The sequence below is a fragment of the Myotis nattereri genome (assembly GCF_964212035.1).
Source record: "Myotis nattereri genome assembly, chromosome: 1".
NCBI lineage: Eukaryota > Metazoa > Chordata > Mammalia > Chiroptera > Vespertilionidae > Myotis > Myotis nattereri.
The window spans coordinates 164,959,308-164,987,145 of record NC_138075.1 but is presented as its reverse complement, the minus strand read 5'-3'; positions in this window follow the sequence as shown (position 1 = coordinate 164,987,145).

Here is a 27,838-nt window from a genome sequence, read left to right as displayed (position 1 = left end):
TCTGACAACCCCAACTAAAAGAGCAACCCCCTCCAATATTCTCCGTTTTCTTTCCTAATTATTGTTTTTCCATAGCACCATCCATGTGTCCTATTTTGTGTTTTTCCTGCTCTAAGTCAATATAATATAATCTCTGGAAGGGACCGTCATTGTATTGTTCATTGTTGTATTTGTGAAACAAAGGATATTAAATAAATGAATGAATAGATAAATAAAAAATTAAAGATTCCAAACAAACATGTATTGACATTTATTTATGATTCTAAAGACAGTTTGCTCCCAAATTTGAGACATTTGATAACAAAGGGCATTACATTATACAAGTTACTAATACCCAGTAACTTGTAAATACATGTTCATCATTTGTTTTTTCACTTCAGGGAGCTTATATTTCAGGTAGATGCCATGTTGGGAGACAATTAACACCATATAGTACCTTACAGAGCAGAGGCAATCGTTAAATATCACATTTCTTTTTATTCTCTTGCATAGCCCAGTTCCACTTTAGGGATAACCCTGAGTAACAAAATATATGACAGTTTAAGTATACTAGGTGCATTAGTTTCCTCGCACTGCCCTAACAAAGCACCACAAACTCAGTGGCTTAAACATTTATTTTCTCCCAATTCTGGGGGCTACTAGTTCAAAATCAAGAATTTAACAGGGCCATATCCCCTCACAAGCCCCCAGAGGAGGATCTTTCTTCGTCTCTTGCAGCTTCTGGTAGCCTCCAGGGTCCCTCCCTTACAGCAGCATAATTCCAATCTTTGCCTCTGCCTTCATGGCCATTTTTCCTCTGTCTGTCTCTCCTCGTCTAAGGACAGCAGTCATATTGGATTAACGGCCTACCCTCCTCCAACATGATCTCACTTTAACTAGTTACACCTGCAACAAACCTATTTCAGCATAGGGTCCCGTTCTGAGGGACTGGGAGTCAGAACATCAGCATGTTATTGGGGGGAACACAATTGCACCCATAGCACCAGAGACAGAAAACCTTATATATTTCCTGCCATGGAGGTTGCTCCTTTATTAATTTCTCAGACATTTACTAAAAAGTTCTTTTTTTGAGAGCCACAATGCTAGATTCTGAGCACTAAAAATAAACCAGACCTAGTTTTTATCAGCAAGGAGATAGAGATCTAAGCCTGTTTAAATGTGATATGAGCGGTATGACCTGCATGCCACGCGTGCGTAGCTTAGTGTGATTAATTCAGCGGTGAGACCAGGCTAGACACTACAAAGGTAATGTTTAACTTAGTACTAATGGAATATAAGATCTAAGCGCTGAGAAAGATCAGAGGTGGCATTCCAGTTATCAGTCCATTCAATGCACATATATTGAGCACCTGCTGTGTGCTAAACATGCAAGTTCAATGCTGGCATACAGATATAATTTGAGTTGGTTTGGGGTAGATAAAGACATTAAATGCTCCTGTCTTGATGGAATATTAATTGAGTGGGGAAGACAGAAAAGTAAACAGATAATCATAATAGAACGTGACAGCTACTTTGATGGAGCTACAAAAGAGGAGAGGAAGAGGAATAATTAGGCTTGAATGACTTGGCAATATCATGAAGCATTTTACATAGGGGAATGAATGATTAGAGATTTTGCTGACATAAAAAAAAAAGATTTCTATAGAGCATCCTATTGAAGAATGAAGAATACTTCAGATAGTACAGTGTCAATCTTTTTAAATTTTAAGTACAGATTTTCATATATCTATACCCATAAGCCCTTTGGTAGGAGTTGTTTGGATGTTGTGGGTTTATTTTTTTTATCACTACCATAAATTAGCCACCCAAGGTCTAAAACAAATAGATGATAAGAAATATATTAAAAGTTTATATCTTCCTCCTAGGTATCAACCTATAAAATAAGTAGAAAGGGAAAGAAAGTATCAAACTCAGAATTCTTTTATGATATAAACTTGAATTTAAAGTTTCTTTTCTGCATTATGAAGCATTCAAACATCTTTTGAATCACTGGATTCTGTATTAAGAAAGGATTTGGAACTATCTCTTCTTCCCTCTCTCTCTCTTCCTCTCTCTCTTTAAAAAATCAATAAAACATATCCTTGGGTGAGGATTAAAAGAAAAAAAAAAGAAAGGATTTGAGGGAAATCCTCATTTACTTGAGTCAATGGTTTTTACTAAACAAAATATTTTCTCATGATTCCTTTTGTTTTAAAAATGCCTCAGAAACAGCAGTCTTATATAAATGGGCATATGTGAAAATTATAAAGTATAAATTTGTATATACATCTGAGTATACTTGTTATAACTTCATCTTTATAAGTGCATACACATAAAATTCGATAATACATTGATCTCTGGAAGCGACCCTAAAAGGAATGGTACAGAGATCTTCTGCTAAAATTGTTAAGCATAAGCATAAAACCCTGTCTTTGAGAAAAAATCTCTTCCTCTACCCCTTTAGGTTGAGTTCTTGGGGGTCTGCAAATTAAACTGACAAAGGACAGATTAGCATGATAAAAGACATATTTTAATCACCTGTGTACATAAGGAAATTCACCAAGAATTGTGATCCAAAATGATGGTTAGATCCCTGGCTAGTGTGTTCAGTGGTCAGATCGTCAGCCTGTGACCAGAGGGTCGCGGGTTTTATTCCTGGTCTAGGGCATGTACCTGGGATGAAGGTTCCATCAATGCCCCCAACCTTGGTGTGTGCGGGAGGCAACCAATTGATGTGTCTCTCTTACATGGGTGTTTCTCTCTCTCCCTCCTCTCTCTCTCTCTCCCCACCTCCCCCCTCCCTTCCATTCTCTCTAGAAATCAATGGAAAAAGTACCCTCATTCCTCCGGTGAGGGTTAAAAAATATTAATAACAACGTGGAGGTTAGAATTTAGAGCACGTTGGTGAAGGGGATGGGGAGAAGAATATTTAATAGGAAAACAAATTCCTCTTAGAAAAGGGGTGGGGGAAGGTAGAGAAAAGCACTTATGGGGAGACAGATGACTTTCGGTGAGATAAATGGACCCTCACGAGGATAAATGGTGTATATGATAGTTTTGTGACGATGTCTTTTAGGTGTGCTGCTGACTTCTCATTGTTTGTCTCTGGTGATAAGAATCAATCTTCTCTGGTTGCTCTTGGGAGGGGATTTATGATAGTTCTTTTGGTAGCTCTGCTTTTAGGCAGATGAGGGATTTCAGGAACTCAAACGCCTTCCACTCAAAATAATTTTTATGTAGAAGTGGCATATTTTGGATTCCTTCAATCTGAGAATAGAAAGACCGATACAGAGTCTCCAGGGAAGAGGAGAGACAATAGGATCCTCATTCTGGGCTGAGCACCCTAACTCGAATAATAATAATCTAATCTCTCCGTGTTCTCACTTGTAACTGGGTGGCTCCACAACCAGGGGAGTGTTTAAGGCTAGATAGGTTTCACTTTGGAGTTTTAACTCAGCTTTTGTCCTTGCCCCTCACCGCCTTTATTTCTCTTTGCTTTTCATAGGGAAAAACAATAGTTTGTTAGCCAACATCCTCTTTGCCTCAGTTGTTTCCTAACTAATTTTACAGTTTAAAAATGTCTGCTTCTGATTTTTAAGGAATTTTAATTTAGACTTTGAAGTTCAAGCATAATGCAGCCCTGTGTGTGATTAGTCACTAAGGAGCCGGGGAGCATCCAGATACTACAGTGAGTCTGGGAATGAATATTAGGTCAGGCAGAGGGATGGGACACAAGACACTCACCTGAACAGAGCTGCCTGTACTTCTGGGCACTGGTGGAGGGATCTCCTCAGACACAGTGACTCTAGAACCAGTGTGGGGGAGTGGGGAGGGCAGATGCCTGCACGATCCAATTATTCCATTCTCTCCTCACAGGCCGATTATGATACCACTGCTGTCAACCATCCTTTTAATTATCTGTCCTATGCATGTGATGCACATTGTAATCAGAAGGTGTTTTTTCTACAAAAATATTGAAAATGCATTTCTCTTTCTCAAATATCATCTTGCTCTATTTCTATTATGAATCCTGTGGCTGTAGCTTCTGTTCACTCCTATACTTTTCTCTTTTTTACTCACTTTTATATACAGATGAAAGGTTTTAAAGGCATTCTTATTTACTGAATATAAAAACTGAAATGTGACTGAAATCCTTAGAAGGGCAAACTATGTCTATCACGCACCATTACCTCCTGCATTGTTTGTGATTACTGGGCTTGAACTTAACAAAAGGCTTCCTCAGAAACCAAGGGCAAGACCCCACCTTTTTGGAAGAATCTATTAAACAAAACAAAACCCATGAGATTTGAAAAAAGAGAGAAATATCTGACCCATTTTTAGCATACTAAAATAAAGCACTAGCACCATCTATCAGGAGATTTCAAACAATGGCACAAGCACAAAGGCGAGTCCTAATGGGAGGGCTAGAGTTGGAACGTCGGTGTGCCTTACAGCCTAATTAATTGTAGCCTAGTTTAAACTCAAAATATATTGCCTGTGTGAAAATATACAAAATATAGGTGCACGTGTGCATGTGTGTGCGTGTGTGTGTGCATGTGTGTGTGTACATACACACAATGTCAAGTGAGGCAAACTCAAGCACACACACATATACAACACAGCCATGCTAAGGTGAGTCTAAAAACACACATTATAAGGACTTTTCACACAGCTAAATCTGGGCTCTCAGGTTTCTAATGGCAACAAAGAACATATGAACAGTTAAAAGATTCACGGAGGTCAAGGATTTATAAACCTATTTCAATTAAAATATTATGTCTACTTTGAACAAATAAATAAATACCCTCATAAGGCCCATGACTAACCAGTGCTGCGCTCTGATTGTGTTATCCAGTACATCGGCATATTTCTATGTATGTGCTCCTATTGAAATAGAAAAGCATGACTAAAAGTGACAGGAATTAAATGGATAAAAATCTGATGATTGCAGTCTTCATATGAATCCTTTTCAGAAAATAGGGTTTGCCAAAAGTGAGTATATGACAGATAAATCTGAATCAAAAATAAGAAAAAAAAAATTTTTATTGTTTTAAAAGTAAAACTTTTTGGTCTTATCTTCTCAGTGGACTTCTCTAAAGGTCCAATTTACATTTATTCAATCAAAAAGGCACGGCTGAGTAACTTCATAAAAACATTCCTTGACCCAGTCCCTATGCTAGCTATCCTGGCCCATGTCAGTATTTTGAAGGTATGATTTTAGGTGACAGGAAATACGTGAAAATGGAAACCCCAAGGCAAAAATTCTATCCTCTCTATTTCTTGTTATAGTTGTCCGTGGCACTCAGAGAAGAGGTGTAGATTAGAACTACAATGCAGAGAGTTATACTGTTAGTATAGGTACCCTTCATGGCTGCAGCCTCTATTGCTGCAGCTGGTGGGTGAGTCAGCACTATTCGTCTTAGAGAATGATCAAACACAGTGCTTCTTGTCTTGCTTTGGTTCTATATTAAAATGAGGCATTTTCTTCAGCAATTTCCCATCTAGTCATGACAGATGGGACTCATGATGGGTGATAGACAGGTGGATGATTGAGTTGTTTTTGAGATAAGAATTGCTTAGTGGAAGAGTTATGGAGCAAAGCAGCCAATAAAACCATCTACAAAGAATAACGGCCAGTGATGACAGAGCTCTGAGCACAGCAGGAAATGTTTTTCACTCCCTTTCCTGTCAGAGAGGTGCACTTTCCTCTGCATTAGCAAGGGTTGGGTCAATACCTGCAATGTAATGCATTTTAAATCTCAAATGTGAGATTCCCTGCTCAAGAGAAAAACCTTCTTTCAGATTCTACCCTCAGCTTTGTGGAACCCTTGTGATTGTGTGACTACCTAAGGAAACACACAGTGCTGGGCATCAAGGGAAGAAAGTGAGCTCAAGTCTGACCATTTGTTTGCCTATAGAGACACCGTGATCCAATCAAAATGAAAGAACCATCCTTCTACCTTAAGAGCAGATGCAGAAAAAGTGCTGAGTGTGCACATTTTATTCCTAACTCCTAAATTCAGTTTTGTTTCCACCATCATATTTCCAAGTGATTATTGAAGTGAAGTGGAGAGAATTAATGGGAGTAGCTGAGAATCCCTGGCTTGAACTTAAGGGAGACAGGATAACCCTAATTTCCATATTACTCATGTAGGTTAGTACTCTTGGGCAGAACTAGAAAACTTAAAGAGCAGAGAAGTCTAATTTTATAAGAGACTGAACATTTCCTGGGAAGTAACTCAGGCCTATAGACACTACCCAATGCTATTCTTTGGAGAACAAGAACAAAGAAGGTCAATCATTAAGATTGCCCCAGAGGAAAGGTAGCTAAGTGGAGTACCCCATAAATAAAAACCAAAAATGCTGCTTTACTAAGAACTTGATAAGACACAGACCGACAAGAGTGGGACATAAGAGTACCCCGGACTGGTTTTATTTGTTAATTCTTCAAAGTGGTTTAAAACATTTTTGTGTTCTGTGTATATTTAATGGGGGCAAGGAGAAATCAAGTTTCTGTTCATACTGCTTAAAAAACACGTTCACTTATTATTTCATTCCCATTGTCTGAATCACACATGGTGTTCGAAAAATAGTTGCAAACCATCTCACTTTTGTTTGGTCCTTGTTCTGCACCACTCTCGTGATTTTCCAAAACTTCTAGGAAGGCACATGAAGCCATGTACAGCTTAGATAATAAGAAAATTAGTCTCAGTAAAGAGGACCATGTCAGGCATTCTTATTTTCAGTTAACTGTGCTCACTGTCTTTCCGCTAACCAAGGGATGTAACCTTGAAAAAGAATTGACAAAAAAATAGATGTGTTAGCAGGGAATTGCTGCTGTTGCTGGATTGTGGTGCCCTTTGATATACTGTAGTTTTATCTGTTTCTAGTTCATGGCCTAGTCCATTTCATAGATGTAAACATCACACTATCCCCGTAAAGTTTTATTTCTATTACATATAAGTAGCAGAGCTACACACTGGCTGACCCATTCTTTCCTCAGACTCTTCACCGGGACAAAAGCAGCACTGCTTAGAACCTTCTATCTTAGAGCAACCTTTCAAGGTGAGAGACCAATTAGTCCCCAACTTTGCTGGAAAACACCATGCAGTGTCAGGGGCTACGCTATTCCATTTTCCTCAGTCAGTTTCTTCTGCCAGTCATCCTGTCCTTCCTTTAGTCCCACATCCCTACAGGAAAAGGATTCACTTACTTAGCTGGTGAGATATAGAGGATGTGGCACCATGGGTCCATGCCCCTCACTTGGTCAGCGCCCGTAGGGGCTCACTCTCTCTTTCTCTGCTTTGAGGCCTCAGTGCACACAAGACTAATGTCCCCTTGCAGCTTATCTGCGCAACCTGCACACCCTGTATTCCTAAGAGAAGTTTTCCAAGATCAGAACTCGGGCAACTGCTATTAGAAGTCCCTGGTTAAAACCCAAGTTGTCTTTTCTGATCTAACGATAAAGCTGATATTTTAGTCTATGCTTATCAAGCTCCTGTGTCTACTTTTCAACTGACTGTGAACTTGGGGAGCAGGGGGAGTGTGTACTCTATTGGCCTTATTTACACCCTCCACTCACAGTTTAAAGCTCCAGGGCACTGTTCCCGGAGAAGATAATTAACTTGGCAGGTTCCCAGGACCCCACACAGGGAAACCAGGGCAAGAGAAGCAGAAATTGTGGTTGGCATTTGGCAACTGATGAAGAATGTTCGTGACAAAGTGAGAGACACTGCTTGGAAGATCACAAAAAAGTCCAACGGAAAAATTCAGGAGGAGGTATGAACTGGTGACCTGTGGGATCACGCACTTCAAGTCATTTTATGTGGGCTCTCAGACTAGTGAAACCTTGGAAATTTAAGTTATCCACACATATATTTTATGGTTATAGCCAACTTACTGTTTAAAGCAGTTTTGTGGAAGGGGGTATGCATTTAAGAATAAGACTATATCTGTGAGGTAGACAGGATAACCCTAATTTCCCTATTACTCATGTAGGAAACTGGGGATTAAAGGCCAAGAACTACCCTATATTATATAGCTGGTGAGAAGTGGGGAAGAAATATATATATATATATATAATATATATATATATATATATATATATTATATATATATATATATATATATATTCTCTAATTTCTAGACTGATTTACTAATATATCACTTAGAATTCCTCAAGCCTATGAATTCTCCTTCACAGAAATTTTTCAAAAATAAAAATTTATTTAAATGTAACTGGATTAAAAAATAGATAAACAGCCTGGCTGGCATGGCTCAGTGGTAGAGGATTGACCTGTGAACCAGGAGGTCACAGTTCAATTCCTGGTCAGGGCACATGTCAGGGTTACAAGCTCGATCCCCAGTAGGGGGTGTGCAGAAGGCAGTCAATCAATGATTCTCTCTCATCATTGATGTTTCTATCTCTCACTCCCTCTCCCTTACTCCCTGAAATCAACAAAATAATAAAGAAATGTAAATAAAAAATAGACAAACAGCCCAAGTTGTCTTGGCTCAGTGGATTGAGCATCGATCCGCAGACTGAAGGGTCCTGGGTTTGATTCTGGGCAAGGGCACATACATTGGTTGCAGGCTTGATCCAAGGCCATGAAAGGTAACCAATCAATGTACCACTCTCACATGATGTTTCTCTCTGTGTGTCTCTCCCTCTCCTTTCCACTCTCTCTAAAAATCAATGGAAAAAATATCCTCCGGTGAGAATTAACAACAGCGATGACAAGAACAAAATAGAGAAACACTTTAGGGCTCAGTAATGGGTCGATTCTCAGATGAACCCCCTCCCCCCCCCGCCATGATCCCTGCATCCTGGCACTCACACTGTTGTGTAGTCATCTCCCTCTGAGTGTGAATGGGATCCGTGACTAGTTTCTAGCCAATAGAATATGGCAGAGGTGATGGGTGCCACTTCCGGGATTATAGTTCCCATCTACTAGCAGAATCTTGTTATTGGCTCTGCCTCCTGTTGGCTTTGATGAAACAAACTGTCATATGAAAAAGCCTACATGGCAAGGAATTGAGGGGGACCCTCAGCTAACAGCCAGTAAGGAAGTGGATCTTGCCAACATCCTTCCTCACTCAAGCCCATCCCTGGGGGACACCTTGTCTGTAGCCTTGTGAGAACCTAACGCAGAGGTCCAGCTAAGCCACGCCCTGATCACCACAGAAACAGTGAGGTAATCAATATGTGTTATTTTAAGCCGCTAAGTGTGTGATAATTTACTATGCAGCAGTAGATCACTAAAATGGTAATTGATACATTTTCTTTTCAATAAGACAACAGGAATTATCTTGTAGATAAAAGCTACAAACAGTCCTAACAGTTACCTTTCCAGTCATCATCCTATTTTACATGCTACCCTAACTTGTTGTACTGGGTAACATAATAAGCAGGTATGCCTTATGCAGCAGAAACAGTTGTCTTGTGTTATCTCTTACCTCCCTGGCAGAATTTAGTGCTTAGTTGTCTACCACCAGGCACTGCTAGGCCAAAATCATTTATTACAGAGAGTTTAACAATATTTCTGTGTTCACAAGTCCTTGTGAGATAAGCATTAATGAAAATTATAACTCAGTCTCAAGGTACCTTATGGAATATTTATCTGAAATCACTTTATCAAGGCCTGGAAACAGATGATCAAAATTCTCCTTTGATGGCATACACAGTCCAGGACTATTGTGACAGAGAAGGAAGTGAGGGAAAGGGGGGAAAAAGAAGATATCAACCTCTTTACATTGTTCCCTGGCAGCTTTTTGTTTGAATGTCTTTTTTATTAAATGTCTTGTATTCCTCTTTTTCCCCATGAAAGTGTTGGAAATGAGGAAGAAATTGGTTTAATGATTTTCTGAGAAATCAGCTAAATTATCATGTTGTTTGATCACATCCAGTTGCAAAAATGTCAAATGCATTTCCATTTAGAGTGCTTGCTTAAACAGCCGTGCAAATGGGGAACACCCGAAAATCAGCATATATCATGAGAGCGTTTTGAATTTTTTCAGTACCCACTTGCATTAATCCAGTCTGTTACTCTTGAAAATAATGCATTTTTCCAGCACATCATTTCTTAAATGAGAGTGATCCATCACTGCGGGAGACTCGCCGCTGAGGCGCATTAATAACAGCAGACAGCTTCAGGTGTGTTTTCTTTAGGAAGGTTTCCTTCTCAGGAGTGCAGCTTTTTGTTACTTATGCCAAAAATCCAACCCAGATGTTTCTACAACTTCTATTTTCCTAGTTAGGACATTTCCCTCGATAATTGTCTACCATGATTCTCATTCTACTCTTCATTAAGGAGCTGTTCATCTCAAAACATTCTATGTGACATAGTGAGATGGGATTTTTCTTCCCTTTTCTGAAAACTGAGGTATTAAAAAAAGCTATAGCAACTCTACTAGACATTTTCTTCTCTGACTAGTTCAGGGCTATAATATGATTAAAACACGCATACATACATACACATTCAAACACCCATTTGAATAGTAATCAGTGAAGCGCAGAAATATGGAATTTAGACAAATTTCACCTTTTGATCACACATTTTTCAAATCTTAAATATTTCTGGATCATTTACTTTCTGCAAATGAGTAATAATAGGTGACATGAGACTAAATATTTAAATTTTAGTATTTAATTAGATTAAGAAATATCTCAGCATTGTTTTATTGAATAAAATTATATGGCATTTTTCCCCTTAAATAAATTCTCCTTTTTCCATTCCAAAATATGTATAAGCACATCCCATATTTAGGCAGCACCACTGATTTTGTGCAGTTTAATCTCTAAATCCTGCTGCTACATTTTAGAATATGAACTTTACATAGAGTGAGGTGAACTTTCTGGCATAGCTACATTTTAGCTTTAACAAAAGATTTAGTCTTCTCACATTCATTTGGACAATTTCACACTTGAACTATATATAATGATTGAAATGAGTGTCTATGCTTGTAGTATTGCATCAAATATTTAATCACCTTAATAATACCAAAAATTAAAATTCTTAATATGTAAATGACAAAATAATCAGTGCTCAACTACATGATAATGAGATTAGAGAAATATAAAAATATAACAATGGCTATATAGAAACTCCTGAGAGCAAATCACCTTTTTTGATGTTATTCTCAATAATAGGTTAAGGCCGTGATCGGCAAACTGCGGCTCTCGAGCCACATGCAGCTCTTTGGCCCCTTGAGTACCCTAGTTAAGTTAATAACAATGTACCTACCTATATAGTTTAAGTTTAAAAAATTTGGCTCTCAAAAGAAATTTCAATCGTTGTACTGTTGATATTTGGCTCTGTTGACTAATGAGTTTGCTGACCACTGGGTTAAGGGAATTAAATCAAATGAAAACAATTGATAAAATATGTACTGATTAATCATAGCAATATACTTACATGATAGATTGATGAGGCCATGCATTATTTGAATCATGATTTATTAAAAAATTCTCAGCAGAAACAGTGCTGAGCATCTAATTACATGAAGTTTCCAAGAAAATAGGGATTTAAAGAGCAGAGAATTACCATAAGACCCAGATTTAAGATCAGGAGGAGTCACATGTCTTTATATAAAGAGAAGCTGGCCTAAGGACAGAATCTATAACTTCAAATCGAGGAATGCAACACACAGGAAAATACTAAAAAATAATGAATTGGAATTTTCAAAGGCAAACACTGAGTATGAAAAAGGAACATGGTGTGAAACAAAGGAGGAGACTGGGAATTAATAAATTTTCATGTTCAGTTTTTCCTTACAATTTTCTGAAGTTGGCTGTGAACTTCATCATTTCAAATTAGTAGTACTAATTTTTTAAAATCTTTATTGTTGAAAGTTTTACATATGTCCCCTTCTTTTCCCCATTGACCTCTTCTAGTCCTAATTTTTAATCACCAACTTGGAGTGATTGTCACTCCATCCAAAGATCTAGAACAACCTGGATAAGCCACAAAATCAGTTTTTAAAAAAACCAAAGCCCTGACCAATTTTTCTCAGTGGATAGAGCATCAAACCATGGACTGAAGGATCCTGGGTTCTATTTCAGTCAGGGGCATGTATTTTGGTTACAGGCTCCATCCCTGGCCATGTCGGGGCATGTGTGGGAGGCAATGAATCAATATGTCTCTCTCACATCAATATTTGCCTCTCCCCATCCCTTCCTCTCTCTGTAAAAAAAAAAAAAAAAAAAAAAAAAAAAAAAAATCAATAGAAAAATATCCTCAGGTGAGGATTAACAAACAAACAAACAAAATTAGAGAATTGAATATGCAAAGAAAACAAAATAAACTTAAATCCTGAAAGTACTGAGCATCTGGGCAGCTGCAAACAGAAGAATGAGTAGAAATGTGCCAGAGATAAGGCAGGGCATGTAGAAACCTAACCTACCTTCAGCACTATAGACAGTATAATTAATGAGAGTCACACAACACCTCAGCCACAAAGTGAGCCGGCACCACTTAACAATCTTTCCCAAGCATTCACCATGGTGGGCTACACTGAAGCCTGGAGACAGCAGGAAAGTTGGGAGAGATACCCCACGAGGTACATGGTCCTTTTCCAAGGGCTAAGCGGCTATCTGTAAAAGCTGGTCTCTGGCTCTATTTTTGTTCATCAGTTTATGTTGTTCATTATATTCCATAGATGAGTGAGATCATGTGATATTTATCTTTCTCTGACTGGCTTATTTCACTTAGCATAATGCTCTCCAGATCCATCCATGCTGTTGCAAATGGTAAGAATTCCTTCTTTTTTACAGCAGCATAGTATTCCATCGTGTAGATGTACCACAGTTTTTTAATCCACTCTTCTGCTGATGGGCACTTAGGCTGTTTCCAAATCTTAACTATGGTGAATTGAATACCTTAATCAATAAAGAAAAAAAATTAAAAAAATTAATTTAATTTTTTTTTTTAAAAAAAAAAGCTGGTCTGGGGAGAGAGTGATAAGAGGACTTCATAGTTACTCTGGGCTTTTGCAGACTGCACTGCGACGGCATGCCAAACACTGGAGACAGGACAGAAGGCAGAGAAAACATTCCTCTGAGAAATTCGGGCCCTTCACTGAGTGCTCTGCAGCAGGCCTCCAAAGCCTCAGGCCGGGCTGCAGGGCAGCAGGAGATTTCCCAAGGAGCAAAGAGAGCTCCCAATGACCTGGAGAGCCGGAAGCTGGATGTAACTGAAGGAGTGATTACCAGACTCTGCCAGTGCTCAGATCCCCAGCCTTGCTAAAGGGAAACATTTCAAGTCAGTTCTTCAATGTTCTTTAACTCAGTGATTAGATAATTTAACTAAAGATGCAAGAAAACTCAGACCGAAGTCAAAAATGGGTTTGGCTGACTTAGCCCTCATCACTAATGACATGCAAAGTCTGTCATAAGAAAACAATAATAATAATAATACGAAAAAATAAATAAGCAATATGACCTTTGGTGAAGAAAGGAAATATTGGAAACAGAGCTAGAATTGACCATGATGTTGGAGTTTTTGGAGACTTTGAAATAATGTGTCTAGTGGAAAAGATGGACACGATAAATACACAGGTGAGAAATTTTAACACAGTGGTAGGCACTATGCAAATGAAGAAAATGAAAAATACAATATCGGAAATAAATTTTTCTATGGGAATTACAGCAGGCTAAACAAGACAGAAGTAAGAATCAGTGAATGTGAAGACCTATCAATAGAAATTGTCCAAAGCATAACCCAAAGAGGAAAAAAGGTACAGAACACCTGAGGTCTGCAGGACATTATTAAATGATGTAATTTATGTGTATGTATCATGAACATACCACATATACATAGGTATCCTATGTAATAAACGCCTAATATGCAAATCAACCCAATGGTGGAAAGGCAGGTTGCTATGATACACACTACCTCCCCGCCCAGAGGGAGGTGACCTGCAGCAGCAATCAGGGGTGGGGCCAGCCAGAGGGCGGTGCCAGGCTGACAGCCAAGGCGGGTGCCAGCGGGGGCTCCCTGATCGCCCCACCCACCAGGAGCCCCACAGATGGCCCTGATGGCCGGCTAGGCCTAGGGACCTACCCCCTATATATTGGGAAGAGTCTCTTAGATTTAAAAATTAAAACCTGGCAAGGCTACTCTAACACTGACAAAACAGGATGATGCAGTGATGACATGCATGGACTCTGGCTTGCACATTTTGTGGTCAGCCCTGATTCTGACACTTATAACTGTGTGACAAAGCCAATTACTGAACTTCTCTCTGCTTCAGATTTTCCACCCATAAGATGGGGGAAATGGTACTACTGCCTCAGAAGGATCACGTTATGTATTACTTTTTATAATCAGGGCAAAAATATGTAGCTGCCCATACAACAGCAAGATGCCTTTCACCTGTATGAAAAGTATGGTCATTGGTGCATGCAGCATCCTGGATTGTGAAAGAGATGTCCAATTTCCAGTTTAGGCCCAATATCCCCTGAGGGGTCCCAGATTGCGAGAGGACACAGGCTGGGCTGAGGGCCCCCACCCCAACCCCTGTGCACGAATTTTGTGCACCAGGTCTCTAGTATGTATATAAATATAAAATTTTACATCACAGTGTATATTTTTCCTTATGAACCCTTACCAATAATCTTAGCAAAAAGCTCTACCAAATTGTGTTGTTTTTCTTCTCCTATTAGTGATATTGTGCATCATTTTGTAAAGTTTATTAACAAGTGTTTCTTTCCCAAGAATATTTGTTTCCCTCTACCTGGTGACAACTGTGTCATGTTTGTGGTTGAAGTTGGGTAACTACACTTCAAAGCTACTCAGTGCTCTCAAAAGGAAAACATGTGTTTCCTATAATTTATCTATAGTCACAATAAAAGTGCCTGAGAGTAGGTCTTTGTGGGAAGAACACCTGCCTGGAATGCAAGAAAACTAGATGCATAAGCCCCCACGTGTGATGTGCGTGCCTCAATTTGTAATGCAAAGTTGGTTAATAAGAGCCAGCTGTCTCTTACAGAGCCAGAGAGTTCCTGCTCAGAACATGTTTACTAAAAGGCCCTCTCACAATGACAACCAACTGGGCAAGTATCCTCAAGCTGTTTATAGATGAGAGAAAAGGAGGGAAAATGGGGTTAAAGATAGATTTTATAGAACACCTGCTGAACAACTTCAGGAAGCTTTCCAATAAATTTAAGGTAGTACTCAATAAAGAAATAACTTAATTCCACTAAGAAATTGCTTTCAATGTGAAGGCTAAGCAGTTTTTGTGACCCTTAATATTCTCCATTTTCCCTTTATTTGGACCATTTCACCGAAGCAATTTCTAATTTGATAATGATGCAGATACTTACTCAAAATATGCCTCAGTTATCTATTTTTTAGTTTCATGCAAGAGTTTAAAGATCATTATTTTAGAATCTAAAACTGGATGCCTTGAAATGACTTTTTTCAAAATAAAAGGTTACTCATACTCCTGCGTGCGTGCATGTGTGTGTGCGCATGCGCACGCGTGCGCATATGTGTTAGTTAAAGCATTTTAGACAAAGACTAGCATCTTTTATCAGGATAGATTTAGGATGCCAGTAAGGAAAATTATAAATAGAAGATAAATTAAGCAAATTGCTTAATGTATGGACTGTAATTTGGAATACCCTGAGAAACAGGAGCTAGGTGGAGGAAATCCTTCAGAAGGAATTCAGGTGTTAAGCCATTTCAACACAAGCAGTATTTTACTTATTTGGAAGTCACAACTTTTGAATAGCCTAATCTGGTAATTTCCAACCTATAAAAACTGCAGAATCCTCTGGATATACTGAGTTATTGTACAAAGTTGAAGAAAATTCAAATGCAACCCAAAATGTAGAATAACAGTTGTTGCCTTACATTTAAAGACTTCTTGCAAATCAATAATGAAAAATTGATGGTCCAAAGAAAAAAATATAGTCAGCAAAAAAATACAAGTAATAAATAGGTTATTTTATAAAATACCAGTAGCTAGGACATGGAATTTTGAAATGTTCCTATTCAGTAAGAACTGTTGAATGATAGATATCATGTTGAAAGCACCAGCTCATGAGTGAGGAAGGTTTGGGTTCTAGCTTTGTGACCTGTGGCAAGATATGTAAAGTATACTGAGTCTCAGTGTCTTTGTTTGTAAAATAAAAAAATATACCATTTGTTCTTACCTAAAAGCATCCTATGAGAATTAAAAAAGAGAATGTATTGGTGATTAATAATGAAATATCTTTATTTATTATTTAGTCAAATAATTAAATGATGCTATTCAATGTTTGTGTGACTTTGAGAAATAAACCATTCACATTATATGTAGACGTCCAAACTGAATCATCTTGCCACACTGGAAGGAGAGGTGGTAATATGAATCAACAAGACAATAATTTGATATGGAATCCATAATAAAACATATAAAAATAATGGAAGTATATGTACAGATTGTTTGGTAAAAATTTCCTCATATAGTTGACCCTTGCACAACCCTAGTTTGAACTGGGAAGGTCCACTTATATGTGGATTTTTTAAAAAAAAATATCTGTACTGTTTTCAGTCCATAGTTGGGAGTCAGTGAATGTGAAGGCTGACTGCATTGATTGACACCATCCTATATAATAAAAGCCTAGGTGGCATCATGCCCTTGCACAATGTCGTCACAAGATGGCCACCACAAGACGGCCGTGTGCACAGTGGAGGCGGGGCCCAGTGGGCACTCCGTGTGGTGAGGCCTCGGGGTCCTTCAGCTCTGTGTGTCACAAAGGAGGCCAGTCCTGGCAGAGGAGGTGGGTCTCAGCAGGGGAGGGCAGTTGGGGGCGACCAGGAATGCAGGGGAGGGCAGTTGTAGGCAATCAAGCCAGCAGGGGAGAAGTTAGGCATCAATCAGGTCTGTAGGGGAGTGGTTAGGGGGAGATCAGGCTGGCAGGCAGAAGTGGTTAGGGTCAATCAGGCAGGTAGGCAGGTGAGCAGTTAGGAGCCAGCAGTTCCGGATTGTGAGAAGGATGTCTGACTGCTGGTTTAGGCCCGATCCCTGTGGGCAGCTTGTCCCTCTCCTGGGCTGCAGCCCCAGCCGCTGGCTCCTGGGACCGTGGGGTGTGCGGATTGTCCCTCTCCTGGGTTTCAGGCACAGGTGCAGCTGCTGGCACCCAGGACCACGGGGTGGGTGGCTTGTTCCTCTCCCAGGCTGCAGCCTGGCTGGCCCCATTCCTCTCTTGGGAGCTCATTTGTGCCTGGCTGGTCCCAATTCCTGTTTCACAAGCTCATTTGTGCCTGGCTGGTCCCCATTCCTCTCTTTTGAGCTCATTTGTGCCTGGCTGGTCCCCATTCCTGTTTCACAAGCTCATTTGTGCCTGGCTGGTCCCCATTCCTCTCTTCCCAGTGTTGAGTGTCTGAGACATTAGGCATGATGGCATGAGAACATCCCCCGAGGGGGGTCCCAGATTGGAGAGGGTGCATGCCAGGCTGAGGGACACCCCCACCATGCACGAATTTTGTGCACTGGACCTCTAGTCCTATATAATAAAGAGCTAATATGCAAATGGTCATCACACTCTCACATCATCACACTCTCACACCGTCATGCCTAACGTCTCAGACACTCAACACTGGGGAGAGAGGAATGGGACCAGCCAGGCACAAACGAGCTCCCAAGAGAGGAATGGGGCCAGCCAGGCTGCAGCCTGGGAGAGGAACAAGTCACCTGCCCCGTGGCCCTGGGCGCCAGCAGCTGCACCTGTGCCTGCAACCTGGGAGAGGGACAAGCCGCACACCCCGCGGTCCCAGGCACCAGCGGCTGGGGCTGCAGCCCAGGAAAGGAACAAGCTGCCCACCCCGTGGTCCTGGGTGCCAGCAGCTGCACCTATGCCTGCAATCCGGGAGAGGGACAAGCCGCACGCCCCATGGTCCTGGGCGCCAGTGGCTGCACCTCCGACCCAGAAGAGGGTCAAGCTGCCTGCCCCGCAGTCCTAGGCACCAGCACCTGTACCTGCGGCCCAGGAGAGGGACAAGCTGCTCGTCCCATGGTCCTGGGTGCCAGCACCAGTAGCTGCGGCCCGGGAGAGGGACAAGCCGCCTGCCCCATAGCCCGGGCACCCGTGGCTGTGGCCCAGGTGAAGCTGCCTGCCCACAGTCCCCTGCAGCTGTGGCCAGCCCAGGCAATGCCGGCCCCAGTCCTGGGTGCCTGCGGCCAGCCAGAGGGAGGGAAACCCAGGTCCCAGGTATGGGGTGAGGCAGAGGTGGTTAGGGGTGATCAGGCCAGCAGGGGAGCAGTTTGGGGTGATCAGGTTGGTAGGGGAGCAGTTAGGGATGATCAGGCAGGCAGGCAGAGGTGGATAGGGGCGATCAGGTAGGTAGGCAGACAAGCGCTTAGGAGCCAGCGGTCCCAGATTGCGAGAGCAGTCAGACATTCCCTGAGGGGTCCCAGATTGGAGAGGGTGCAGACCAGGCTGAGGGACCACACCCCTCTTGCACAAATTTCATGCACCGGGCCTCTAGTTTTATATAAGGTTTTGAGCATTTGTGGATTTGGGTATCTGTGTGGGGTCCTGGGAACTAATTCCCTGCAGATATTGAGGGACAACTAAATTTGAGGGGGTTCAAAAGTTGTATTCAGATTGTTGACTGTGTGATGTGGCACCACTAACCCTAGCACTGTTCAAGAGTCAACTGTAGTAGCAAAAAAAAAATCTATGAGTATAAAATTTAGGGATTTAAGCCATTGTACATGTATATAAATTCCTAGAAGAATTATAAAGAAAGATAAACAGATGTTGTGAGCACACATAACTGTAATTTCTTTTGTAACAAGTTATCCTTAGAAAGTTATACTTTACGAACAAATATGGAAAGTTCATAGCTGGTAACAAATGGAAATCGAGTTTGCAAATTGTTTTGAAACTTTACAGAAATCCCGACAAATCAACATCTGCTCCTAGAAATTTCTCAGACATGCTAATAAATAAAGATGAAGTTATACATACAATCCATGAGGCTAAATGAGACTTCAGGGTGAATATCTTTATTTTTTGTCTTCTCAGAAAAATTATGTCAAATCCTTCACAAAATATTTGGCTATCATATCCATGCAAACCTCCAAAAGGTGAGATATTTTTTTAAGCCGTGATAGATTTATTTATTTACTGAAGTAATATTTATTGAGTTCTATGGCAAGCCACTTAGTATCTCTTCATAAAATCAAGACCCATTAACCTCACCATTTAGCTGCCAATTGCTATTTTTTTATTACTGAATTTCATTTTCACTTCCAAGAGATTATTCTAAAATATTTCACACCTCTGTGTGTCTCTTCAGCACCCTCTTAAAATTTTCCTATATTTCTTTTCATATGAACAAATTCTAAGCATCTAGAATTTAACCAGTGAATAGGCTTAGTAGATAAACTCTTATAGTAGAAGAAGCACAAAAAACAGGAACCCAAGGTTTGTATTTTATACACAGTTTTTTCATACCAATGGTTTATCTGAATCCTAGCCATTGGTGAAGGAAACCACTGACAGAGGATGCTTGGAAAGTTCAGATCTGGGACATGAGGTTGGACTTCTGTTAAATTAGATACCCATGAGTAGTGAAAAGCAGGAAAGGTACAATTGGATTTTTGAGCAACACCAGGGTTAGGGATGTCAACCCCAGCCCACCTTTACCCCCACCCTGCGCATTTAAAAATCACGGTATAACTTTTGACTTGCCCAAAACTTTACCACTGTTAGCCTGTTGTTGACCAGAAGCCTTCCTGGTAACATGAACAGTTGATTAATACGTATTTTAATGTTATATGTATCATATACTGTAGTCTAACAAGAAAGTAAGCTAAAGAAAAGAAAATGTTATTAAGAAAATCATAAGGAAGATAAAATACATGTATGGTATTTATTGAAAAGAACTCACATATAAGTGGGCCTGTGCAGTTCAAACCCCTGTTGTTCCAGGGTGAGCTATCATTCCAGTAGGGATCGTCAAAGACAGCCATTGACAGCTTTGCCTGCTTACATGCATCCCATGAAGCAACGTGGCTTAAAAAACAGGTCTGTTCTCAGAGCGAGGCATGTGGCAAATCCCAAATCCACACCAACAAAAGCTGTACATGTTTGTTTTTGACTTGGAAGGGTCTATGGTGATAAGGTATCCTCTTGAAAAACCCAAATACTCAAACCCTGATTCTCACTCACCCCCTACTCCACACCCCACATCACAGAAAAAGGACTTTGACTGCCACAAACAGGCCAAGCTTGGCAGCCCATCCAGAAGTGACCATGTGAAGTTACAGTGACTCCAGAATGTTGCAGAAGACCGGAGAAAAACCAAGCCACACTTAGAGAAAGGGAGTTACATTTTATTATTAAATTCTGTGCAGGCCCAGAAAAAATGTGTCTTTCAAATTCTGGGGCCCCCCCAACATGGAGGAAACTCTTTTTATTTATACTTTTTCCAGTCCTTTGTCTCCCAAAATTGGAATGAGACTTCCGGGCCTTCTGAGAAAGAAGGCCTGCATGCTGGGAAGGGGCCATGAGACTATATCTCAAGGCCTGACCTGGTGTCAGCACTGACAACTCTGTCTGGGGCATAGTTTACGGCCTCTCTGGAGTGGGAGCAGTCTTATTTTCCTTATTATTTAAGCAAGCAGGCATTTACAGAAGCCGTACTATCAGGGTTAAAATTTCAAACAGCAGCTTTTATATAAGATGGATGCTTCAAGAACAAAGGGGTTTGTGTTCTTTTAAAAAAAGTTTTTATTTATATTGACTTTCTTTCTTTCTTTCTTTCTTTTTTAGAGAGAGGAAGGGAAAGAGAGAACAAGAGAGAGAGAGAAACATCAATCAGTTGCCTCCAGTATGCACCCTTGCCAGGAATCAAACCCCCAGCCTGAGTATGTGAACTGACCAGGAATAGAACCTTCAGTGCACAGGATGATGCGCAACCATGAACCACATTGGCCAGGGCAGAGACTTTTTGCTTTTAGTGGCAAAATTAAATACATAGTGGCCACCTCTGTGCACACATTTTCAAATAACAATGGGAGAGATTTGTGATAAGCACTAGGTTTATTATCATGTGACTGTTTCTGCCTCCTTGCCTGCCTTTCTCTCCTCTCTTCCCCCACAGGAAATATATAACTTCTTGGGTATTTTGAAAATAAAGAAACAGGAACCTGGGAGCAGGTGGAGGAAAGAGTGGAGGTCTTGATTTCAGAGGCCAAATCAATCAATGTAATAAAGAGCTGGAGGTAGAGAGAAGCTGAGAAAACGAAAACTTGGACGGAAAGAATGATAAGTGTGAGGCGTGAAAGATTCCAAATCAGTTCTGATGAATGAATGGGTTATCTGAGATGTGTGGCCATGGGCCCTTCAGGAGACGTGAGTAAAGATTAAAGTCTTTCCTCACATCAGCTGTTGTCCAGTGCTTCTCTAAATGTGCCTGTGCAGACCCAGGATCCCAGTGCCCCAGGGTTTATGGGCTGTAAACTAATACTCAACTTATCCATATGTCTCCCTTTTTAGATTTTAAACTTCTTAAGGGCAGTTCTGTTTTATTTATCTTTGATGCCTGTCAATCATTGAGTGTGTGATTACTTCAGCATTTACCTAGGATTCTACATGGTTTTTTCCAAATACTAAACTTTAATATTTTAATTACCACTTTCTCTTGAAAGCATTGATATATTTGTGCTACCTTAAACACACACACACACACACACACACACACGTATATATATCAATGTATAGATATATAAAGATATAGACAAAGGCATAGATATAGTCAACCTATAAGTTTAAAGATACAATCAGAATATTAGCACTTATTCTTAAGAAATACTACAAAGATGATGATTTTATGCCTGGGAAAATTTTTTTCTACCTCTGAAGTTATACTATTTGGCAACCTCTCTATAAACAAAGGTATAGTATACAGGTCCTGATATTAAGAATCACAAGATTTTAAAATACCTTTTAATCTTTATTTTGCTCTAGGTCTAGAATACCACTTACAAAAATAATTTTTAACTCAGAAAATTAATTTATGTGCAAATAAAAGTTAAAACAGGGAGTCATTTGGGGGTGTGGAATGGATTAATTCAATTTACATTATTTCTAATGGGAAAACGTGATTCAGCTTTCAAACAAATCGCTTCTCTAATAGCCTTCCGGAACGAATTAAAGTCAAGAGCCAGGTTCCACTGTCTGCGAAGAGTCAATAGAGGGACTGAAGAAGGGACCATGCTTGTTGAAGAACATCTGAAGAATATAGCCGAATTATTTCTACCATCACACAGATTATCAGGTGGTGAAAATAAATCAGTACTGGCCAATTTTTGTTGTTTCATTTTCTCTACCAACCAACCTTATGGCTCATATCTTCAAGACTGAATTGCTTTACATTGCCAATCTTGCCACAGCCAAGTTGCTTTTACAGCTCATGCTTCCAGGTGATGCGTGAATTAGAAAGGGTCCTCAACAATATCTGAACACGGGGGGCGCATTTTTCAATGTCTTTGAATTTACATAATGGAGAGTTAAATTGCTGAAGAAGGTACACACAATCGTTGGAACTATTTACACCTGCAGTTACTTTGAGCTGAAAAGGCTTTTGGAAAAAATATAGTATATTTATGTTGAAAGATTTAACTTTTTCAGTAATTGGCTAAAGATGGAAACAAATAATTAGAGAATTATATAATAGAAGTGACAGTTTTATATTTCAACAAGATCACTTGCTAGGATATTTTAGTACGTTTTATAAAAGTCATCTGTTAGATGCAGTAAGGGCAAGCAAACATAAATATGACTATTTCTAGCTCTGAGGCCCAAGTGAAAATAATTCAGAAGTGCCACATTCAGAATATAATTCACACATAATTATGTTCCATATTTGTAAGGAATCTAGTACATAAATCCTTGAATGGAGCCGTTTAACCAACTTTAAAAGAATGAACAGCTGAATGGAATTGTAATGATATAATGTAGAAGCATAAAAATTGAAAGAGTATAGTCACCTTGTAAATTTTCTCCATTTCATATTTATGCTCTCTTCTATATTTATTATACCATATATCAAATAATTCTGCTTCCTTGGAAACCCATTTTTATAAGACTAGCCCCAGCGATACAGCCATGGTAAATCTGAAGTAGGAACTTAAGGACACATGACCTATACACTCCAGATGGCCTTGTATGATTTCCGCAATTATTTTGAAACGCAAAGCTCTATGGACATCAGTCAAATGGTGACATTAAATGTTCACTAACCTAAGATTTCCTTGGGTAAAGAAGGCATCTGGATAAATGTGCCCACTTGGAAAGCAATGGAGTCTTAGCTTCCACTACGCAGCCTATGAAATAGGTACGAGTCATGAATAATCTGGTGAGCTCCCACACAAAAGCAAAGTATGTTGTCCCTTGAATCAATCCTTCATCTTAAGTATCAGTTTAAAGTGGTTAATATAGCCATTGGTCTTAGAAACAGCCTGATAACTATTGGTAAGCCTGGGTTATTTAAATTGCGGCTGAGTTGCCTCCTTAAATTACTTTCCCATTTGGCTTACTACGTTTTGCAAGGTGGTATCTACAGCAATTGTTCACTATGAGGTGTATGAAACATTTAGTATTGCCTTGCTTAAAAGACACTTGTTTCATTAGGTCCTGATATATAATTTTAAAGATAGTCTTCTGACTGTTACTAATAACTACTTAAAGTGTACTTTGAGTATCCATTACAGAATATTCATATTAATTCCTCTATCACATATTTTTGGCCTTCATTAATCTCATTCAAGCATATTCTTTTATTAGAGAAATAAAAATTACTATTAGCTTATTTCACAGAGGAAGTATTTCCTTCTTTATCTATAAAAATAATTCAGATGTGTAAATTTTACAAGTTATAGAGCAGTTGAATCTACAAAGCAGCCACTTGCCAGGAATTCTTAAAGTCAAAGTATGTCTTTACATGAGATCAGTATTACTCTGAGGTGAATATAAAGCAAAATTTTATTAAAGTTAATGCAATATATTAAAGAGTAGATTTTAAAAGTTAAATGGATTTTTTAAAAAACAACAACTAGAAAATCAAAGGAATTTTGTTTGTTCATGGCTGTTTCAGACTTACCCCAGAGTCCCAGGGTTACATATCTAAACCCCCATGATGTTAAGACATGGGTAGAAATGTGAGACATACTGAATACATTATTTACATATTTTTAAATTATTCTAACAGTGGTGTATGGTGGGTGTGACAGAAGAGGTAGCTGAGGTTAAAAAGAATTCCAAGATTGGCCAAAATGATTAATTATTAAGTTTGAGACCCAGTCTCAGGTCGTTGAATTACAAATCTAAATCCCTTTACTGAATTTCATGTTCATCTTAATAACACTGGTAAGGACAAAGAATTACAAAGAAAAAAGCAGCAAAAACATAGAGATGAATAAACCTAAACAATCAAATCAGGAATGAACTTTATTCTGTAATTCTAACATCTACTTTTTCTGTTTTATAAAGTTATATTCAATGAATTTCTCAGTACAGCACTTTTAATTTGGCTGAATTGCCAAAATGATTTTGTATGAATCACCTACAAGGTGATTATCTATCTACCTACCTATCTAGTTATTTTTCTCTACAATGAGTACAAGATAATAAAAAGTTAAAGGATATATTCCCCAACCACAATAATGACTACAATAGAGTGCTTCTCTGCAAGACAGCCATGCCCTGGCGTGATCAGTATTAGATGCTGCAATGTGAACTGAATGCAGTATATTAGCCGAAGGATCTCAGCAGCATATGCAGCTGTTAATTGACAAAAATAAATTCAACTGGTATATGAACTCATACTATGAACCATGTTTTATAGTCCAGCAATTTATGCAAAATGGGATGGGGCCCACATGGCATAACAAAACAATGGCTGTTAGGAAAACTGTTTCCCTCCACTGCCACTTGATTCGTATATTTAAGCACTCCCATGGTTTCATACTTCATGAAGACAAAGCCTTACAGGGGAATCAAGGAAAAAAACAAACAAAAAAATGTCGACAAGTTTAATTATTTTGTATTTCTACTAAATATATACATAAGTAAATAGGTCCATCGAGTTCAATTCAATTCCGGAGAAGGAATTATTGAAAATTTGAGGTTTACATTTGGTATCTCTTATAATAGATAGAAATTTGTGAAATACAGATTTCTAAAAACTGATATTATGAATTAATAGAGAATGACTTAAACTGAAATGTGTAACTAGTAGGGTCTCTTTACATAGCATATGTTGCATCTGTTTGACAGGTTATTTTAGAGTACAGATAGCTTGTGAAACAGATGTTATTTTTTGTTGAGATACCAACTTTGACTCTTGTCTGAGGATCAGGGATATTTTTAAATAAACATACATAAAATAAACAGTTTGTGTTGTCTCACTTTTCTAAATATTGTACACATATTCTGTCACTTATTTGTTACAGATAAACTATTAGATAAGTAATTGCATCTGCATTTTCTACAAGAGTAAGTCAATATTACAGTAGTTAAGTAACTAGCCCCAAATTGCACATTAGAACTGGTATTTGATTCCAGGACTAGGTAATATTCCGAAGTCAGTGCTTTTCACCAATGTCGACTATTGTTGCTTCTAAATGAATATAGCTATTTAAAAAATTCAACCAGCATGGCTAGCTAGTTTAGTGTCCTTCCCTGCACCAAAAGGTTGCAGGTCCAATTCCTAGTCAGGGCACACGCCCAGGTTGCAGGTTTGATCCCTGGTCAGGGTGCATGCAGGAGGCAGCCAATTGATGTTTCTCTCTCACATCGATGTTTTTCTGTCTCTTTCTCTCCCTATCCTCTCCTCTCTCCCTAAAAAAAATAAAATAAAATAAAAATAAAAACATGTTTTTTAAAATCCAGCCTAAGTCTGGTTATCTTTTAATTTGCTAAGCATAGAAAAACAACACAAAGCCATGTAATCTTTTTTGTTTTTATTTATTTATTTATTTATTTATTTATTTATTTAAATATATTTTTATTAGTTTCAGACAGGAAGGGAGAGGGAGAGAGAGATACAAACATTAATGATGAGAATCACTGATTGGCTGCCTCCTGCAACACCCTCAACCCCTACTAGGGATAGAGCCTGCAACCCGGGCATGTGCCCTGACCCGGAATGAACCGTGACCTAGCTCATAGGTTGACTCTCAACCACTGAGCTACACCAGTGAGCAAAATGATGTAATCTTTAACTGGTGTGACAGACAGACCCTAAGGTGACCCCAATGACCCTTGCCTTCTGGCTTTCATGTCCTTGCATAGTACCCTCCTCTTGAGTGTGGGTGGGACCTATGACTTGATTCTAATTAATAGAATATGAAAAAGTGATGGGAAGCTACTCATGTGATTATCACTTTGTATGTCTTCCAAGCCAACTTGCTTTGCAGCTTCTCCTTTCTGACTTGATGAGTGACGCAGCTGTGCTGAGAAAGATCAGGTAACAAAGAGTCACTGGTGGTCATAGAAACTGAAAGCAGAAAGCCAGCAAAAGGTCAGGGCCTTCAGTCCTGCAGCCAGGAGGAAATGAACCCTGCAACAACCTGGATGAGCTGAAAGGCAGATGCCGTTCCAGCTGAGCCAGATGAGAATGACATTCAGCCAACACCTCAACTGCAGCCCTGGTTCATCGTGAGCAGAGAACCGCATCCGGTGCCAGGACTCCTGACTTACAGGGACTCTGAGGTAATAAACTACCAGGAACCACTGAGTTGGTGGTGATTTGTTAGGGAGAAATATAAAACTAATGCTCTGGATGAGATGCAGGATTGGCAGGATTGTTTCAAAAAGGAGAAATCACATCTCTATTTCAATTCACTTGCATTTGAACCATACCTGTGTGCATTCTCCATCCTTAAGCTACCTTACTCTATACTCCTGGAGTTACCTCAATGATCTTGACCTTGAGGCTTGAGGAGCAAATCCCAAAACAAACAGTGCTCTGAGTGTCATCATGGAAAGCAGGCAGAAGCTTTGCTTTTTCTCAAGTTAAAGTATTTTTATTCCACAAGTGAGAATCATCTCCTGAGCCATTATTATTCAACATCAAGTATGCAATATTTGAATTGAGATTTTGCTAACACACCAGGAAAAATAGTAACAATATTCTTTTATTTTTCTTGTCCCTTGATTTTCTTGGATGACCTTTATAAAAAGCCAAGACATACCCAGGGAAAAATAACTGAATTTGAGAAAATTTGGAGTTATTGTATTTAATTTCAAAGACCATTAAATGTCATGAAACTATCTTAAAGAAAGTGAAAATGTTTGGAAATAATATTCTTTTGGTTGCTGTTAAATTCTGACGATTTTTGGAAGAAATTTAGATTTATTTACAAGCCTTTCAGTGTTTCCTAACTATTAAAACTATATAGTTGTCATCACTACCATAAAAATTATCACAAATTTAGCAGTTTAAACACAAATGTATTACTTCACAGTTCTACAGGTCAGAAATCCAATAGGCTTGGCTGGTTTCTTTACTCTGGGTTCCACAAGGCAAAGCCAAGGTGGCATCAGGGGGTTTTCTCCAGAGGTTCTAGGGAAGAAGCCATTTGGAATCTCTCCATTGGCAGAATTCAGTTCCATGGGGTGGTGCTCGCGAGGGTCCTCTTTCCTTGCTGGCTGTTGGCTGAGGGTTGTTCTCAGTTTGTAGAGGAGACTCATTCCTTGGCTCATAATCCCCTACCCCATCTTCAAAGCCTGCAATAGAGGCACAAGTCCATTTCACCTTTCAAATTTTCTGCCTCATCTATCCGCTGCCTTTCTCTTCTACTGTGTCTCTCTGACTTCAGCCAGAGAAATTGGTTTTTTAAGGGCTTGTGATTGGACTGA